Here is a 20330-nt window from a genome sequence, read left to right as displayed (position 1 = left end):
ATCTTAAAGAGCAGAACACTCTGTCAAATACAGCCTGCCCCAGGATCCATTCCCAGAGGGACCTGCCAATCTGCCCAGCCAGGGTGTTTATAGAACGACATCCTTCCTTGGGAGCTCCTTCTCAGTTATAACGGCAATGAGCGTTTAGAAAAGGTGATGAGGAAGACGGAAACAGGGCCGATTCCCAAGGTCTGACTCGCCTGTTGTTTTTCCCCCCTCCTCTTGAACCATGCTTACAAAGAAAAAGAGCAACCCTTCCCCACGTAGTACCAGCAGGGTAACCTGAGAACATCCATTTAGCGCGTCTGTCCCTGTGAAAAGGACCTTTCAGTGACACCAAGCTGAGTGTATCCCACTCTATTTATAGGCACTGTTTGTTTAATTCGAGTCCCGTCTCTAAGAATAAATAATGAACTCATTCTGGGGGCCAGCCAGAGCCTACAACTCTGTGACGAACCTGTAAATCCCTTTCTCTTTCCTTCTGGTTCTGAAAGGGGTTCTCTAACTCAGAGGTGAGCCACTTCCGTTCGCTGGGCTGGGGTGGGCTGGAGACCCAGGCGTGCTCGGAAGTTGGGCTTGATGGTGCTTTTTCATCATGGTTTTGGGGGAGGTTTTTGATGTTTGATTTTGGGTTAGTGATCGAAGAGCCGATCTTGACCTCTCTCCCCCTCAAAGGAGGGACCCTAACCTGATATTTGCACCCCTGGTTGCTTAAACTTCAGACACAAAGAGACCCATTTGGACTCAGATCCCTCAGTAAGGAAGATGTGGCCGTGGAGAAAGAGGACCCCTTTCCATACCCTCCCGACCTGGTAGCAGGGCCTGGGGCCAGACTGTCTCACAAGGTACAGTACCATCACTGGGTGTTTTTTTTTTTTCAGGGTGTGTGATGAGAACCAAGAGCCATAATGCACTTGAACTTGAAGTATGTAACCCCTGAAGGTGGTATAGGTCAGTCCAATAGAGCGTCTCAAGAAAAAATAGTTTGGTTTGCAGTCCCCTGTCCCCATGCTGACCCGCTGGTTTAGCAACTCCTAGAACCAGACCCACTGAGTTTGAAGGGAATGACCTCAATGGTATCTTTGGGTCTAATGCAGGACATTGACACCTAAATATTCAATGTCTAGTAACATCACAGAATAACATCCTGCCTTTCCAGGACTTTATCTTAAGAAGGTAACCAAGCTTCTCAGGGAAGTGTCCATTCATGTGCTTCTTCTCCCAGTATCTGTTGATTCACTTCTCCATGCCAGATGCTATTCTAGGCACAGGGGATGCCTTGATGAGGAAGACAAGGTAGTCATGAGATGACAAGGTGTGATTTACTCTGAAAAAATTTGGCATCTGCTCCCTTCCAACTGAGTCAGTCTGACTGTGAGATGTCTTCCCAGCAGGCCTGAGCTCCATTCATTTGTCCATTCCTCCATTCAGAAAGATATGGGAGGCATGGTCTACATATTAGGCACAGCTAGAATGCCTAGGTATCATAGTGAGCTCGAGATCTCTCCCTGGCCTTAAGATGTTTGGAGTCCAGTGGGGAAGATGTATATTAATCAGATTATTACTGAAATATGGATTCTTTATTATTATTATAAATGTTTGTGAGTTCTATAGAGCAGGGATCCCCAACCCCTGGTACCAGTCTGTGGCCCATTAGGAACCTGGCCACCCAGCAGAACATGAATAGTGGGCGATTGAGTGAAACTTCATTTTTACTTACAGTCACTCCCCATCACTCACATCACCACCTGACTCCACCTCCTGTCCTGAGAAGGCAATGGCACCCAACTCCAGTACTCTTGCCTGGAAAATCCCATGGACGAAGGAGCCTGGTGGGCTGCAGTCCATGGGATCTCGAAGAGTCGGACACGACTGAGCGACTTCACTTTCACTTTTCACTTTCATGCATTGGAGAAGGAAATGGCAACCCACTCCAGTGTTCTTGCCTGGAGAATCCCAGGGATGGGGGAGCCTGGTGGGCTGCCGTCTCTGGGGTCGCATAGAGTCGGACACGACTGAATCGACTTAGCAGCCGCAGCAGCCACCTCCTGTCAAATCAGTGGCGGCATTAGATTCTCATAGGAGCACAAACCCTACTGTGAACTGCGCATGCGAGGCATCAAGGTTGCACACTCCTTATGAGAATCTAATGCCTGATGACCTAAGGTAGAGCGAAGGCAATAATGCTGGCCCTGGAAGTGACTGCTGCCGTCTCCCATCATCCCCAGATGGGACCATCTAGTTGTTCAGGGCTCCCTCAGATTCTGCATTATGATGAATTATATAATTATTTCATTATATGTCACAATGTAGTGATAATAGAAATAAAGGACATAATGCACTTGACATAATGCACTTGAATCATCCTGAAGCCACCCCCTCTTGTCCAGTCTGTGGAAGAATTGTCTTCCACAAAACTGGTCCCTGCTGCCAAAAAGGTTGGGTACCACTGCTATAAGGTGAAATTCAGGGTCCCATGAGCCAAGTTCAGAGCCTAAGAGAGGGATCGACTCTGAGGGTTGGTGAGCAGTGAATTAGCAATGACTAAGGATCCTTGAATTGCCCCAGATGGTGAGTTGTCTGTGGAGTAGTGAAACAATGATATCTATCTATAGGAAGTGTGTCTTCGAGTTTCCATTAGCTGCTCTGGGTCATGCACACTGTCACCTGGCTGTCCTGAGGACTGTCACAGGCCGGTAGGTCTCAGTTACCTTAGGGAGAGTTTGTGTCCATGGAGAGCATGGGGATTCCTTTCGAGGCATCAGCTTGCTGAAGTTCTGACATTGACTTATGGGTCTGCTAGGGACAGGGTGAAATCTTTTTCTTATGGGACGTTCTTCTCACTCTGTCTCATTGGGTCAAGGAGTAAAGAGTATCATCATCACATGTTTTCATGGTCTTACTTGTGAATGGTAGTCTGCCCACTATACTTAGAGATCTGGATGGGAAGATGGCCACACATTCCCCTCTGCAGTTTTATGCCTTCAAATGTTCACGTACACCAGCTTTGGAAGTGGAACTTGTCACAGAAGCAGTTGGCACCCCCAGGTATCTTTCTGGATTCATTTTGGTGCAACTTTGAGTGAATCCTTTCAGCAGTAAGCTCTTTATTTGAAAAGTAGTATATATTATTTCTTTTATGCCTAGCGTTTTGGTAGGAACCAAATTTAAAAAGCCTCTTGATGAGGGTTAAAGAGGAGAGTAAAAAAGCTGGCTTAAAACTCAACATGGAAAAAACTAACATCTGGCATCCAGTCTCATTGCTTCATGGCAAATAGATGGGGAAAAGTGGACATGGTGGCAGATTTTATTTTCTTGAGCTCCAAAATCACTGCGGATGGTGACTGCAGCCATAAAATTAAGATATTTGTTCCTTAGAAGAAAAGCTATGACAAACCTAGACAATGTATTAAAAGGCAGAGACATCACTTTGCCAACCAAGGTCTGTATAGTCAAAGCTATAGTTTTTCCAGTAGTCATGTAGGAATGTGAGAGTTGGACCATAAAGAAGGGTGAACACTGAAGAACTGATGCTTTCAAACTGTGGTGCTGGAGAAGACTCTCGAGAGTCCCCTGAAATCAACCCTGAATACTCACTGGAAGGACTGATGCTGAAACTGAAGGTCCAATACTTGGGCCACCTGATGAGAAGAGCTGACTCACTGGAAAAGACCCTGATGCTGGGAAAGATTGAGGGCAGGAGGAAAAGGGGGTGAACAGGATGATATGGTTGGATGGCATCACTGAGGCAATGGACATGACTTTGAGCAAACTCCAGGAGATACTGAAGGACAGGGAAGCCTGTTGTACTGCAGTCCATGGGGTTGCAAAGAGTCAGACCTGACTGAGCAACTGAAAGTGAAAGTGAAAGTCATTCAGCCGTGTCCAACTCTTTGCAACCCCATGGGCTGTCCATGGAATTCTCCAGGCCAGAACACTGGAGTGGGTAGCCTTTCCCTTCTCCAGGGTATGTTCCCAACCCAGGGATTGAACCCAGGTCTCCTGCATTGTAGTCAGATTCTTAACCAGCTGAGCCACCAGGGAAGCCCAAGAATACTGGAGTGGGTAGCCAATCCCTTCTTCAGCAGATCTTCCTGACCCAGGAACTGAACCGGAGTCTCCTGCATTGCAGGCAGATTCTTGACCAACTGAGCTATCAGGGAAGCCCCTGAGTGACTGAACAACAACACAAAGTTAAAGCCAAGAAAAAAATATAAGAATGTGCCTTTACCTCTAAAAGTTTCCAAGGGTTCAGAAAAAGAATTTTCATTCATTGGTCCCAAAATATTTATTGAGTACCTACACTGTGCCAGACACAGAACCAGGAAGGTATGCGTATCAACAGGACCAGTACAACCTGCAGAGCTTACAACTAGTGAAGGAGAGAGCTACTCAAACCATCAGGGACAGGAGAATTTCAGATAGTTTTATATGCTAGGCTGGGCAGAGAAGACCTCTCAGAAATCGTGACATTTGAGCAGAACCTGAATGATGAGATGGAGCCAACTGTGAAAAGTTTTAAGGGAAGAGCATTCTAACTGGAGAGAAAGGACAAATAGGAAAGATCTGTGGCACAAGAAAGATTGGTTTGTTTAAGGAGGAATAGGAACTGAATGTGGCTAGGGACTCCCCTGGTGGTCCAGTGGTTAAGATTCCTCGCTCCCAATTCAGGTGGCCCAGCTTTCATCCCTGGTCAGGAAACTCGATTCCATATGCTGCAACTAAAGATCCCATCACAGCCAGATAAATAAATATTTTTAAGAAAAGAAGTTTCTGTGGCTGAACGTGTATCAAGGGGGTGAGTGGTGGGTAAGCCAGGGTGTGGAGTGTGAATTTTAGTTTGAATTCAGGGGCAGCATTTGGTAGGTAAATGGATGGCATTTCAGCCTGTACCTATGTACCTACCTGAGGAAGATTTCTGTTGCCTTAGTGAAATTTTGAAAGTGAAAGACCTTGAAGTCTTAGAACTCAGAACCGCACAGAAACCCATAGATGGAAACAGAAGAGATTAATGTTGGCCTGTTTCTGGATAAAAACAGTCACCCCTAATCTCAGAGGCTTTCCTGGGCAGGAGAGGATGAAAGTACAAAGTGAACAAACCATGAAACTGTCTCTTGCTTGTTGTTCAGCATCCATTCCATCACCTTTTGGGGTCAGTGCCTGAAACCTCCTTTGGGAAATCGTTGCTTCCCTGTTCTTGGCAATCTGGTTTTGTCTCAGTCTAATCAGTGTTTTCTTCACATCCCACCCCGGCACCCAAGGGATTGACTCAGGGATGGGCACAGAACCCAGCCAGAGCCAATGAAACACAGGAAGACATTTCATGGCCCCTGCTGGCAAAAAGAATTTCCTCTCTCTTCCTTAGGAGCACCAGTCTATGGATATGAGGTCTAGAACCGCTGCAACCATTTGTGACCATGCAGGAAGATTCTGGAACTGCTAGAGGTTGTGGGGAAGCCCAGCAGGGTGCCTGAAGAGGAAGCCAACACCACAGAAGGCAGAACCAAGAGGAGAGAAAGAAGTCCTTGTGATGGCATCAAGTCCCTGGATCAAGCCTCACCTGAAGCCTGACCTAATGCTGGTCTTTTTAGTGGCCTCAGCCAATTAAATGTTCTTTATTATATAACCCAATTTAAATAAGGATTTCTATGTCTTGCAACATAAAGGGCCCATCTATAAGGAAACCTTAGAATAGGTACCCGACAGTGCCAAGGGCCTCCTCTGCACCCCAAGCCTCTAGGAGGAAGTGAGCCTGTTCCAGAACCCAAATAAAAGGTCTCTCCTCCCACTTCTCTATTTCAGGGTTTCCATGCCTCCTGTCACCATAGCACCGTGACTCTCTTGGAGAGGCAGAGAAACAGAGGAGGAGAAGGGGCCTGTTTCCAGGCTGTGTTGCCACGTGTAGTGGCTGGGGATGGTGGGGGGCTGGGCAGCGAGGTGGCTCCACGCTTGACATTTCAGGATATAGATAAGAGGGTAAAAATAAACCCCCAAGCGCCTGTAGCAGCGCTCGCTTCTCTTGCTTCACAGCTCTTATCTCTCTCTGCTTTGGGGACAGAAAGGTTCCTTTCAGGTCACCGCACAGCTTGCCTCCCTCCAGCCCTGGACAGGAAGGAGGAGATGTGGGTGGTTGGTTTTCACCTGTCCACACCTGCCCATCCACCTCTGGGAGGTCAAGTGACCCCCTTCTTCCTGCAGCCCTGCTTGTTATTTTGCAAATAGTCTTTCATGCCTTTGCCTTCATTTGATGCTCCAGTAGCTGGGTGGGACAAGCGAACCGGGGGGGCCAGGGTCTCCATTTTCCTGACGAGAAAAGTAGGGAGGGTGGGAATGATGAAGTGCCCCAGTCACCCAGCCAATGAGTCCACATGTGTTCTGATCTAAACCCAGGGCTTCTGCGTGTCCATCGGTGGTCACGGATAAAAAGAATTTGACTCCCTTTCTGCAGCTCCAGCCCTCCCTGTACAGCCATGGAGGCTGGGTACAAGATGGGGAGCGTTCACATCACCTGTAACATAAGCGTGAAGCAGCGTTCCATGCTGCCTGTTGGCACCGCCCCCTTGGTTCCCTCCCAATCACGCAGTCTCAGGGTTTTGTCCATTCCATTGAGAAAACTGTTTACTGTGGAGGGCTGGCTGGGACTACAGAGGACTTTTTTAGATTTTTTTTTTATTGCAATATAGCTTGTTTGCAACGTCATGTTCTTTTTTGCTGTTACACATATGCAGGTATCCACTCTTTTTTAGATTCTGTTCCCATATAGATCATTACAGAGTATTGAATAGAGTTCCCTGTGATATACTGTAGGTCCTTATTAGTTATCTATTTTATATTTAGCACTGTGTGTATGTCAATCTCAATCCCCCAATTTAAGGAATAAGCTTTAAAAAAAATATTTATTTAATTTAATTTTTTGTCTGGGCTGGATCTTTGTTGCAGCATGCAGGCCTTCTCTAATTGCAGCAAGTGGGCACTACTCGCTAGTTACGGAGGAGAGTGGGTTTCTCATCGGGTGGCTTCTCTTGTGGAGGAGCTCGGGCTCTAGAATGCGTGGGCTTCAGCAGTTGTGTCGCACAGGCTTAGCTACTCCATGGCATGTGGGATATACCCGGACCAGGGATCAAACCCATGTTCCCTGCGTTGGCAGGCTGATTCCCAACCACTGGACGACCACCGAAGTCCTGAGGAACAAGCTTTGATCACACACTAAGATGCAAGGAGGCTTCCTGAACTTCAATCTTCTCATCTATAAAAATATGATAAAAATATTTATACGCACCAGGACTGTTACAAGGATTAAACAAGGCATTGCATGCCAGACACTCACACGAGGATCTGAAATTTGGAGCTCCGTAGTACAATGACAGCCCTTCCTGTGCTGACATTTCTGTAGAGTGACAACGCCACTCACCCACGTCCGTAGAACATACCCTTTGAGTTCTTTTTCTCTCAGTGGCCAAGGATTTGCATGAGCCGTTTCATCAGTTAAGACTCCTGTGGTTGCAAGTGACCGAAACTACGATCCTGACTGGATGACATGAAAGAGGAATTTGTTGGCTCAGAGGGGAGCTGTAAAGGCGGCCAAGGGTAGAGACTAGCTTCAGGCACAGCTGGATCCAGGGGTGGAAGCGATACCATCAGGATCAGGCTTCCCGCTCTCCCAGTCTCTCAGCTTCGTTCCCTCACTGTTGGCTCCCTCCCTTCTTCTTGTGGCAGAAATGGCTGTAGAAGCTCCTGGCTCATCTTCTTAGAATCAAGGCCAGCAGGAAAGAGCCAGCCCCAACGTTCCCAGCAAAAATCTCTATGCATCTCACTGCCCGTCCCTGAACCATTATGGTCAGAGGAATGAGTTGCCCAGAGGGAGACAAGCCCGGATGGCCTCCCAGCCCTGGAGCCGGGGTGGCTCTGCTCCACTCGAAGCCCAGGTCCGAGAGGAGAGAGCAGTGGTGTCCAAAGGAGAATCACGTATCTGGTGACTGGCAATTGCCCACACTTGACAGCCTGGTATCCCAAAGTGGACGTTAATAAGTGGACTTCTTTAATCCTATGGAACAGAACAAACTACAGCTGGGCTCCAAAACCAGGCGGACTGGCTCCAACCAAAACTGAAAGCTCTCATCTGAGGCTCCCTCAGTGCCAGCTGCTGACTGACTGGACCAGCTGACCTCAAACAGGATCCTTTCCCTGAGCTTCAGCCTACCAACTGCAAATCCAGCATCCCGGATGGGAGACAGACAACCTGGGGGCTGTTCCAAAAGCCTCCATCATTAATCCTGTTCCACCTCCACTGTGATTTACTACCTGTTTATTTTTCTTCTAAAAAGGAACCAGCCATCAATGCAAAGCTCCCCTAACGGCGCCCCCAAAATAAACATGATGCGGAGCAACACTGTTACTCCGTTGCAGCCAGTTGCTCTCACTGCTCCAAGCTTGAGGTTTGCTGTTAAAAGGAAGGTTAGCGAGTATCAGAAAGGCGTTAAGGACCCAGCCAGCACCAGCTCGAGACTTGGTGAAATTAAGACAATTAAAACAAATTAGAAAGGGAATAACTTCCCACTAGGTAATTCCATGGTGTTTATCACTTTAGAAGTGTTATTCGTGTTCCTTGCTGACACATGGAAAATTCTCATTGCCAGGGAATGGGCCAGGCCTCCTGCTTTGTCTAATATTCAATGCTGGTCAATCTGCAACCCCAAAGGCACTCTCGAACTTTCCCCTCTCCCGGCTCCTCCGCAAGCCTGCAGCAGTGATGGAAAAGAAGAGGATAAGAGAGTACAAATGATTTTTTGAAAAAAATAACTTTGGTAATTATGTATGCATTTCCAATGGGAGATTCTGGGAATTATTCCTAAAAGGCTGGAAAGAATTTCTTCTTTTGATCTCGGTTCTGAGCCAGAGAAAATCAAATTAAGAAAGAAAACCAACAGAGAATTCTCAGTGAGGAGGCAGGAGCTGAAGCAGGGCTGTTCCTAGGGTCCTGGGGGGTGGGGAAAAATGGAAAGAAAAGTCCCCGGAAACCTTCGTGTCATAATGTTGAAGCCTAGAAGGAGGGGCGGCTGGAGGAGTCGGATGAAAGCTAGGAGGAGAGCAAGGCTGTGTCCCCACACCCTCCTGCGAGCCTTCCTTCCCTTCCCTTCAGGGGCCAGAGAATGTTCCCCCGGTTCCTGTGGCTTTTCCCACCGCACACGTGGCCACCAGCCTCCCTCCGACAGCTCTGACTTCCAGAGGACCCCAACTCAGAGCCATCACGACACAACCAGCCAGCGTGGGCATGTGAACAGTTCCTTTATATATATATTAAAAAAAAAAAAAATCCTCCCTTAGAGGCACCGGGAGAAATGGTCCTGCCACTTCCCTAAATCTTCTGTGGTTGCTAAGCAGCCCGCCTCCGCCCCTTTCCACTTCCCTCTGCTCCGCGCCTTTGTCTCTCCCCACCCTCCACCCCCACATCAGCTCTTCCCTGCCTTCCTGCGGGGCTCAGAAATCAGAGAACAGTCCCTGAACGTCTCCCAGCTTCGAGGGCCACAGCAGCGCAACAGCTCGCACTCTTCCAGCCTCGCTGGAAAGACCCTCGCTGGACCCTTCCCTTCTTCCTTCCTTCCGTCGTCCCTTCCATCCTTCCTTTCCTTCCTTCCTTTCTTTCCTTGTCTTCCTTCCTTCCTCCCTCCATCCCTCCCTCCCTTCCTCCTTCCACCAATAACACCAAACACTTACCATTTGTCAGGATCCCTCCAGGAGCTAATTGTGGGACGCAGGCACAAGCCGCTGGGCCCTCATGGGAAGCCCTAGGAGTCTATCAGCTGACCCTGTGTGCAGCTCATCCATCCGTCAGCGGTGGTGCTCTGGTACCTCTTCCCAGGGCCCCCTGGCAGCATCCATCTACCCCTACATGTGGGTAATGGCTATAGGTTTTCCTGAAGATGTCACAGGAGCATCCGAAGAGGAAGTTGGCAGCCACCTCTCCAAACATCCCTTCCCCATCTCTCTTCCCTTGAAGACCTTCCCTACCTGAGTCCTCTCTCTCTGATCCTCTTCTGACAGCCTGTCTCCCTCCTCTGGCTCCTGCTCTCATCCCCCTTCTCTCCCACACCATCCCTCCCCCACTTCCCTCTCCCCTTGCTGGTTTCTACGCTGTGTGGTTTATTGCCCTGCAAGTTTGTGCCTTCGAAGTTGCAAGAAGTTTCACGCACTGCTTCCCACGCTCATATTGCCACCACCCATCAGAAAACGGTCATCCAGTTATCTGGACCCAACCTGGGGGTGTGTGTGTTTGGGTGTGAGCATGTACAAAATAGCACTCCAATATCATTTAGGGATCGATTAAAGAATAAAGAAAGACACATAAATGGTAGCCCTCAGTTTTAATAAATCAGTGGTTTCCTCTGATGGGGAGTGTGGGAGGGTTGTGATTTTGAGGAAGGGGTATGCACGGAGGTGAGGGTAGAGCAGAGCCACTCTAGGGTGACCCATCCTGGTTTGCTCAAGACTTAGGGGTCCCAGGATCCAGAACTTTCAGTACTAAAATCAGGAAAAACTGGGCAGATGCGGACAGCTTGGCCACCTTAGGCTGTGCTGTATCTGCAACGCTTTGTCTTTTAAGGATGGGTGGTCCGTACATGGGACTTCGCCATATTTTCTGTACCTTTTAATGTATTTTTTAATTGTAAAAAGAGAGAAAAAATCATCTCTCCTGAGAGAAATGTCTGGAAGCATCCAAGAGAGAGTGACTGATTGTAGGGGGGAGATCAGGAAAAATTGGGAGGGCATACTATTTGAGGTGAAGCTTGAAATAAAAAGGGAGACCTCCTCTGGCACTTACTGCTTCATCTGAAATGCCTTCTTTTCTCTCTGAATACTCTGCTGAGTTGTAGGCTCCAGGAGAACAGGGGTGGGCTGTAATGGGTAGTTTTATTCAACTTAACTGGGTCATGGCGAACCCAGGCATTCAATCAAACACAATCCTAAGGTGTGTCTGTGCTGGTGATTCCGGATAAAGTTAACATTGGAATCAGGAGACTGAATAAAGCAAATTGACTTCTCCAATTTGGGGGAGGGGCTTCACAATCCATTGGAGACTTGAATAGAAAAGAGTTGAGTAAGAAAGAATTCCCTCTCTCTGCCTGACTGTCTTGAAGCTGAGTTGTCGGTCTTCTGTCTTCAAACTTGGACTTGAACGTGTGCCATTGGCTCTTCTGGGTCTCCAGCTTGCTGACTGCTAATCTGGAACATCTTGGCCTCATAATTGCATGCAGGAGACCCCGGTGTGGTTCCTGGGTCAGGAAGATCCCCTGGGAAAAAGATAGGCTATCCACTCCAGTATTCTTGGGCTTCCCTTGCGGCTTAGCTGGTGAAGAATCTGCCTGCAATGTGGGAGACCTGGGTTTGATCCCTGGGTTGGGAATATCCCCTGGAGAAGGGAAAGGCTACTGACTCCAGTATTCTGGCCTGGAGAATTCCATGGACTGTATAGACCATGGAGTCACAAAGAGTCAGACACGACTGAGCGACTTTAAAAAAAATAATAATTGCATGAGCAAGTTCCTTGTACTAAGTTCCTATCTATCCATCCATCCATCTATCTATCTGTCTTATTAGTTCACTCCCAATTTTTGCTGGAGAATTGAGACTGATACACTGGATTTTATTATCTCTATATCCCTGGTACCTTGCCCAGATCCTCCATATATAATAGACGCTCAGTATGTATCTGCCAAATGAAGATAAAGAAGTACAAATAGCAAAAACTACAGGGGGGCAGAGTTACGTTGGTTGTTGCTTTGATGTTCACTCAGATTCTTTGCAACCCCATGGACTGCAGCACACCAGGTTTCCCAGTCCTGTTCTGTTGGTATCTGGCTTGTTTGGTGAGCAGAGAGATTGGGGCGGCCAGTGTTCTAGGGGGTAGGGCTCAGGGGAGGGAGGAAGTGGAAGGGTAAGCAGGAAAACAGACAGAAGTCATGCCATCTAGTGCCCCCCACCCCCAGCCTTTGCCTGGAGACTAGACGGGCAACCCAGGAGCATACAGGTACCAGGCAGGTGATGTAATAAGGAAGGATGCTGGCTGTGAGACAATAGAGAGTGGTGGAGACTGCCCCAAGGAACACCTGCCTGGGGGGGCACTGTGCTCAGCTCCAGCCAGCTGTACTTATGCAGGAATAGGACTCGGTGTCTCAAGAAAAGTTGGAAAAGCCAGCTTTTCATGCAAAACTTCCAAGTTTTTAAAAACCTCAATATAGGCCAAGCAAAAACCCATCTAGGAGCCCCAAGTCCATGGACGGAGCCAAGCAAGTTTTTTAAGGCAGGTCTGTGACACAGCAAGGGGCTTCCCTGGTGGCTCAGATGGCAAAGAATCTGCCTGCAATGCAGGAGAGCTGGGTTCAATTCATGGGTCAGGAAGATCCCCTGGAGAGGGGAATGGCAACCCATTCCAGTATTCTTGCCTGGGAAATCCCATAGACAGAGGAGCCTGGTGGGCTACAGTCCATGGGGTTGCAAAGAGCTGGACACGACTGAGCAACTAACACTTCTGTGACACAGCCCCATTCAGGTTGCAGGTGGATGGTTTTGGCAGTAGAGTGTAAGAGGGGCAGGAGGAAGGCCTGTGGCTGTGGGTGGCAAGCTGTAACTCCCAAGAGCCCCTCAGAGAAGCGAAGGCCTTGGTGGCAGCCCAGGAGCCTAGCCTCTGGAGGGCCCTCATCTAGGGGGGAGAGTAGCCCGGTTGGACCCCAGAGCAATGATCGGGAGTGGGAAGGACGAACTGTCCCTTTTCCCTTGTTTCCCAAAGCCACCCGTCCCATTCCATCCTGGCCCGTGACCATAGGTTAGTAAGGGTCGGTCACTAGACAGATGTGGTCCCAAAGGATCATGGGAGAGCTGCAGCGATGCAGCATTTTCCAGGCTAAGTCGTGACCCCAGCAAATCACAGTGGGGGTAACTGCAGGTCAATCGGAAGTGGAGGAAGCAGGGCCTATGCACTGATCTGTGTGGGTGATGTTCAGGGGAGGGGGAATGACCAGGCTCTCCATGCTGGCCAGGACACCGCCCACCAGGCCCCCCCCACCCTGTGACCCTGCCACCCTGCTCCCCTTTCCCTTCAGCCACAGACCGCAGATGGTTGAGACCCAGGTACAGAGGCTGCAACCGTCTGCAAACCAAACAGCTGAGTCCCAGAGCGATCAAGGCATGACCCTGTGCCAGGTCTCTGGCTGAAATGGACATTTGGAGGCAGAAGCTTCAAGCCCAGAGCTCTAAGAACACGCTCCCCAGGTTGTGTTCAGTGGCTGGACTCACCTCCATGGAAGCCATTCCCCAGCAGCTCCTACGAAAAACCAGAGTGACCGGCCAGCCGGTTCAGCTCCTGGCACAGCCCAGATCCCTCCTGCCCGCCTGGCCCTCAGGCCTCCTTTGTGAGGCCCTGCTGTCCCTGCAGTGCTGAGCTGATGCTGGCAAGGAGGGTTGAGATGCACTTGGGTTTTACCTGCCAAGGGCCTGGACCAAGACATCCAACAGTCCAGCCTCCAAGATGGGCTGACAGAGCCCACCCAGCTGTACGGGAGAAGATTCCAGACAACCACACACACACACCTTCATCCCCTCCTTCGGCCTCCCAGGGATTGGCCCTGTCCTGTGAGCCTCTGGGAATGGATGATCAACAGCTGGGAGTACAACAGTGACCCGGGGAGAATGACACAACCAGCTTATTTATACATGTCTTCATTTTTAAGAGCAGTGAAGTGAAACTTTTCAAAGTAGTGAGCAAGAGAGAAAGGAAGCCTGGCTCTCAAAGTCGGTTCCATTCAGCGATTTTTGACTGACGGCTGATCACACACCCTGCAAAGGCCTGAAGGACGGAACACATGGGAGGTGAGTGGGGCTCAGAGGGGAGCCTCAGCCAGAGCAGGGGGCAGCTGGGTACCTTGTGCAGGCCTGTGTGTTCCATCTGCACCAGTTTTGAGGAGTAGATGGTATTTTTCCTATCGATCAGTTGGAGAGGTAAAGTTCAGAGCGGTCAAGTAATTTGCATAAGGTCAAGACCCTACTGGCGGCAGAGCAGACACTCAAACAGGGACTGACTGGCTGCAGAGCTCCAGCTCTTTGCTGCAGAAATGCCAGCCAGAATGCTCCAGGGATGGAACCCTGTTTGACTGCATTTTTTAAAAGTGTCTACCAAGTATGGGCCCAGCTCTCTTCAGTCCAGCCCTGTGCTCACCTAGTCCAGGGCTCCTGAGACCAGCCTCCCACCTCACTGCATCAGACATACATGGTCAACTTGCAAAATGCTGGAGAATGTCTATGAAAGTTGTTTACAAAGGATTTAAGCAAACAAGCATATGTACAATGGAATATTCAGTTCAGTTCAGTCACTCAGTCGTGTCTGACTCTTTGTGACCCCATGGATTGCAGCGTGCCAGGCCTCCCTGTCCATCACCAACTCCCGGAGTTTACTCAAACTCATGTCCATCGAGTCAGTGATGCCATCCAACCATCTCATCCTCTGTCGTCCCCTTCTCCTCCTGCCCTCAATCTTTCCCAGCATCAGGGTCTTTTCCAATGAATTAGCTCTTCACATCAGGTAGCCAAAGTATTGGAGTTTCAGCTTCAGCATCAGTCCTTCCAATGAATATTCAGGACTGATTTCTTTTAGGATGGACTGGTTTGATCTCCTTGCAGTCCAAGGGACTCTCAGCTGTTAAAAAGAATGAATGAAATAATGCCACTAGCAGTAACATGAACGGACCTGGAGATTGTCATCCTGAGTGAAGTAAGTCAGAAAGAGGAGAAATATGTATGACATCCTTTATATGTGGAATATAAAAAGAAATGATACAAATGAACTTTCAAAACAGAAGGAGACTCACAGACTTAGATAATGAATTTATGGTTGCTAGGGGGAAGGGTACGGAGAAGGCAATGGCACCCCACTCCAGTACTTTTGCCTGGAGAATCCCATGGATGGAGGAGCCTGGTAGGCTGCAGTCCATGGGGTCGCTAGAGTCGGACATGACTGAGCGACTTCACTTTCACTTTTCACTTTCATGCATTGGAGAAGGAAATGGCAACCCACTCCAGAGTTCTTGCCTGGAGAATCCCAGGGATGGGGGAGCCTGGTGGGCTGCTGTCTATGGGGTCGCACAGAGTCGGACACAACTGAAGCGACTTAGCAGCAGTAGCAGCAGCAGGGGGAAGGGTGAGGGGAAGGCGTAGTTAGGGAGTTAAGGATGAGCATGTACATATTGCTATATTAAAATGGATAACCAACAAGAACCTACTGTGTAGCACATGGACTCTGCTCAATGTTATGTGGCAGCCTGAATGGGAAGGGAGTTTAGAAGAGAATAGACACCTAAATCCCTTCACTGCTCACCTGAAACTCTCACAACACAATTAACTATACCTCAACACAAAACAAAAAGTTTAAAAAACAAACTAACCAAAAAGAAGTATATGGAATAATATCAGAAACACCCAATTGCCAAGCTTAAGAAATCAATGTTACAAATACAGTAGAAGCACCCTGCATATCCCTCATCCACTAACTGTCCCTCCCTGGCAGTGACTACCGTCCTGAATTTGCGTGTTTCTCATTCACATACACATCTTTATGTTTTCTCTGCATTTGTACATTTTCCTAAAAGAAGAGTGTGGTTTGCACATGTCTGTATTTTCACAAATAAATGATATCATGTTATGTATCCATCTGCAACTTGCTTTTTGTAATCAGCTTTATTGATACCATACACTCATTTATGATGTACAGTTCAATGTATCCATGTACAAATGTTTAGTATATTCATAAGCTGTGTGTCTATCACCAGAGTCAACTTAAGTTACAACAGAATACTGCCACCCCCTTAACCATGAACCCCTATCTCCCCATCCCCTCTCAGACCTTGGCAACCACTAATCCCCTATCTCTATAGATTTGCCCTTTCTGGACATTCCGTAAATGGAATCTCTGGCCTTTTGTGTCTGACTTCTTTCCCTTAGCCTAATGTTTTCAAGGTTCATTCCATGTTGTAGCATGCATCAGTTTTTATTGGTGATAAATAATATTCCATTGTATGGATATGCCACATTTTATAATTTTTTTTCATCTGTCGGCAGATGGACATTTGGGTGTTTTCCACCATTTGGGTGACCATTATGAATAATGTTGCTATGGACATTCATGCATAAATTTTTGTGGGGGCATCTTTTCATTTCTTTTCTATGTATTGGATTGGCCAAAAATTTCATTCAGGTTTTTGCTTAATAAAAAACCCAAATGAACTTTCTGGTCAACCCAATGCCCAGGAGTGGCATTGTTGAGCACTGTGGTAGCTCTATGCCTAACTTTTGGAGAAACTGCCAAACTGTTTTCAAAAAGTAGCTGAATCATTTTGTATTCCCACTGGCAGTGCACAAGTGTTCCAATTTCTCTGTATCCTCACCAACACTTGTTATTGCCTGTCTTTTTAATTATAGTCATCCTAGGGGATGTGAACTGGTATCTCATGGTACTTTTGATTTGCATTTCCCTGGTAGCTAATGATGTTGTGCATCTTTTCATGTGTTTATTGGCCATTCATTTACCTTCTTTGAAGAAATGTCTACTCAGATCCTTTGCACATTTTGTAACTGGGCTGTCTTTTAATTATTGTAATACTTCCTTATATACTCTAGATATAAGTCTCTTATTAGATATATGATTTGCAAAAATTTTCTCACATTCTGTGGATTGTCTTCACTTTCTTGATATTGTCTTTGAAATACAAAAGTTTGTCATTTTGATGAAGTCCAATTTATCAACTTTGTCTTTGGTTGTATGTGCTTTGGTTGTTATATCTGAGAATCCATTGCCTATTCCAAGGTCATGAAGATTTACTCTATGTTTTTTCTATGAGTTTTATAGCTTCAGCTCTTATATTTAGGTCTTTGATCCACTTTTATTAGTTTCTGTTTATTGTGTGAATTGGGCTTCCCTGATGGCTCAGATGGTAAAGAATTTGCCTGCAATATAGGAGACCTGGGTTCAATCCCTGGGTCAGGAAGATCCCTTGGAGAAAGGAATAGCTACCCACCCCAGTCTTCTTACCTGGAGAATTCCGTGGACAGAGGAGCTTGGTGGGCTATAGTCCATGGGGCTGCAAAGAGTCGGACACCGTTGAGCTACTAACACCTTCACTTTTGAGGCCAGGGAACCAGCAAGGATCAACTGAGAGTCATCAGCAGTCAATACTCCTAGCAGCTATGGGTACAGTGGCTTGTGAAAACAGGTCTGCGTGGGGCATCAAAAGTGTCCATCACAGTTTCTTTATTTACTAACACTTTCACTTTCATGGTGTAAGTTAAGGGTCCGACTTCATTCTTTAGCATGTGGCTATCCAGTTGTCCCACACTGTTGGTTGCATCCAGTTGCCCAGGCTCCCTTGTAAAACAATCAACTGACAGTGAGTGGCTTTATTTTTGGATTCTCAGTTTTATTCTGTTGGTTTATATGTCTATTATGATACCAGTTCCACTTTCTGGATTTTTGATAAGCTTTGTAATAAGTTTTAAAATCAGGAAGTAAGAGTCTTCCAACTTTGTTCTTTTTTTTTTTTTCAATATTGTTTTTACTCTTCTGGATCCCTTGAATTTCCATACGCCTTTTAGGATCAACTTGTCAATTTCATAGGACCTTAGCTGATATTTTGATAGGGATTGCTTTGAATTTATAGATCAATTTGAGGAGTACTGCCATCATGACAGTATGAAATCTTCAGTCTATGAACATGAGGCGTCTTTCCATTTGTTTAGTTCTTCTTTAATTTCTTTCTACAGTATATAGTAGCTTTTCAGTTCGAAAGTCTTATTCTTTGGTTAAAATTATTTCTAAGCATTTATTCTTTTATGCTATTACAAATAAAACTGTTTTCTTAATTTCATTCTCAATTTGCTCATTGTCAATGTATAGAAGGAATATAACTGCTTACTGCATATTGATCTTTTATCCTGCAACCGTGTTGAACTTGTTTAATAACTCAAATAGTTTTTTTGGTGGATTCGTTAGGATCTTCTATGCACAGGATTGTGTCATCTTGCAAATATAGTTCTACTTCTCCCTTTCCAATCTGGATGCCTTTTTTCCTGAAAATTGGGTGCCTGAATAATTGTCCTGGCTAGAATTTCCAGTACAATGTTGAGTAGAATTGGCAAGAGCAGAAATCCTTGTCTTATTCTTGATCTTAGGAGGAAGCATTCAGCCTTTCACCATTAAGTATGGTATTAGCTCTGGGTTTTCCCACAGATACCCTTTAACTGGCTGAGGAAATTCCCTTCAATATCTAGTTTGTTGAATGTTTGTATTGTGAAGCATGTGATTTGTTTTTTCCTCTCAACATCGTGAGATTTATCCGTATGTCACTGTAATTTGTAACGTCTACATTTGCTAAAGATTTTATAGGAGAGAGAGAGGAGAAGGCTAAGTTACATATCACTTATCTCCTTTAATGAAGTCTTGCTTATCTCTCTCACACCATTCCCCTAGCGCCTCTGGTACAACTCTCTCCCCACAGGCGAACTCTCTCCTCGCTCATCCACTTACTCACAAAATGGCTTTCAGCAAAACAGAAATTCTCCTCTCTCATCCATCTAGGGACAAGTATAGGAAGTGTGGAAGTCCATAGAAGAATTTCTTCATTCTGCTTGATGACAGAAAAAATAAATCATCAAGGGCTTCCTGAAAGGGATGCCTTTGAACCTATATTAGAAAGATGGGCAGTATATTGACAAGGAAGGGAGGAATATATTTGAGCAAAGGTGTCCCACGTTGCGCCCTGACATTAAATGAAACTGAATGTTGCCCATAATAAGGCCCAAGTAGTTTAGACTTGATTTTTATCACAAAGATCTTCTACTCATATAGTAACTGCATGGGTTAGGTCTATAGACTCACTATGGTTTCTGGTCTCTAGAGTTGCCCTCTCCAATATGGCACCCACTAGCAACATGTGACTATTTATATGTAAGTTAATTAAAATTAAGTAGTATTAAAAATTCAGTTCCTTGGAGGGAGGTTCAAGAGGGAAGGGACATATGTATACCTATGGCTGATTCATGTTGATGGATATATGACAGAAACCAACACAGTATTAAAATGTAATTATCTTCCAATTAAATAAAATTTTAAAATTCAGTTCCTCATTTGTACTAGATCCATTTCAAGTGATCAGTAGCCACATGGAGTTCGTAGCTGACAGTATGGAACATCTCCATCATCATTTCAGAAAGGCCTATTGGGCAGCATTGCTCTAGCCCTGCAGGAAGGAAAGATAGAATGAAAGATGGCTGAGGAGTGTGAGCCAGACGTGTGAACCCTGGGTGTAAGGAAAATGCAGCTAAGCTTGGAGGTTAGTTGGCTCAGTGCCAGTTCTGGCTCTGCCACTCCTAATTCTTGGGAAAAATCGCTTCCCCTTCCTGGTTATCTCATTGCCAAGAAAATGAAACTGTTGGGCAATGTAATCCTAGGAGCCCATCCACTGATTTATAGATTCTATGGCTATTTAGCAGGAAAGGAATATATTAAGCCATTTCTTCCAGATGTGGAGAAAAGAGCCTTGACTCAGAGAGAATGCAGCTGGTTCCGGGGCTACCCAGCTGGACCATCGGGCGAATCATTTAACCTCTCTGACCCCTATTTCCTCATCTGTAAAGGAGGGGGCAGTTATTGGGGGGATGAACTGAGAGAATGTAAAGGAAAGCACTTAGAGAAAAGACTAGGGATAATAGGCTGCCACAAGGTCACATAAAGTGGGAGAGTGACAGTAAGTTAAATGAGTTTATTTGCTGAAGGATTCCTTTAATGCGCTGATGTGCACTGTGAATCTCTAAGCATTTTGCAAAATGATACGACCCCAGAATTCCATTTTGTGTTTTAATTCTCTTAAGGAATGTTCACAGGCATTGGTTATGATTACACGGAACACACTTGGGAATTGCCATTTGCAGAGATGGGGCCACAGCTTGCTCTAATGGCCATCCCCCAGAGTGGTCCCTAAACAGCAGATGACCTCAGGAAGAACGGGAAACATCAGGGTTGGATGACATCATAGATTGCCTGGGTTGGGGGCAGGCAGCCACAAAGGAAACCAGCAAAGGGAAAGAAGAGGGCAGATCTGGGGGAGGTGCAGAGTGGCACAGAGAAGCCGAGGTTACTGAATGTTAGATGCAGACGACAAGCCAGGCACTGACCTTGACATTTCCATGTGCATCATCTCCCATCCTCAGAGCAGTTCTGAGAGGTGGGTGGGGTCATGCCCATTTCATACTTACTTTTTATTTATTTGGCGGTATTAGATCTTAGTTGCAGC

The 20330-nt window shown here is 46.6% G+C and overlaps 1 protein-coding gene across 6 annotated transcripts in view; it reads left to right on the top strand.

Moving 5' to 3' along the window:
* The first annotated feature begins 384 nt into the window (after nt 1–384).
* MRTFB (myocardin related transcription factor B) overlaps nt 385–20330 on the top strand; it is a 291761-nt gene continuing 271815 nt past the window's right edge. For all 6 annotated transcript variants that reach the window (XR_011462594.1, XM_070362295.1, XM_070362299.1 and 3 more), the window contains exons 1-2: nt 385–512; nt 723–845. The gene's annotated coding sequence lies outside the window, so the exon portion shown is untranslated. The remainder of the gene's footprint in view (nt 513–722; nt 846–20330) is intronic.

This window comes from Bos mutus, chromosome 25, assembly GCF_027580195.1.
Source record: "Bos mutus isolate GX-2022 chromosome 25, NWIPB_WYAK_1.1, whole genome shotgun sequence".
NCBI lineage: Eukaryota > Metazoa > Chordata > Mammalia > Artiodactyla > Bovidae > Bos > Bos mutus.
This window is presented reverse-complemented; position numbering and strand designations above follow the sequence as displayed.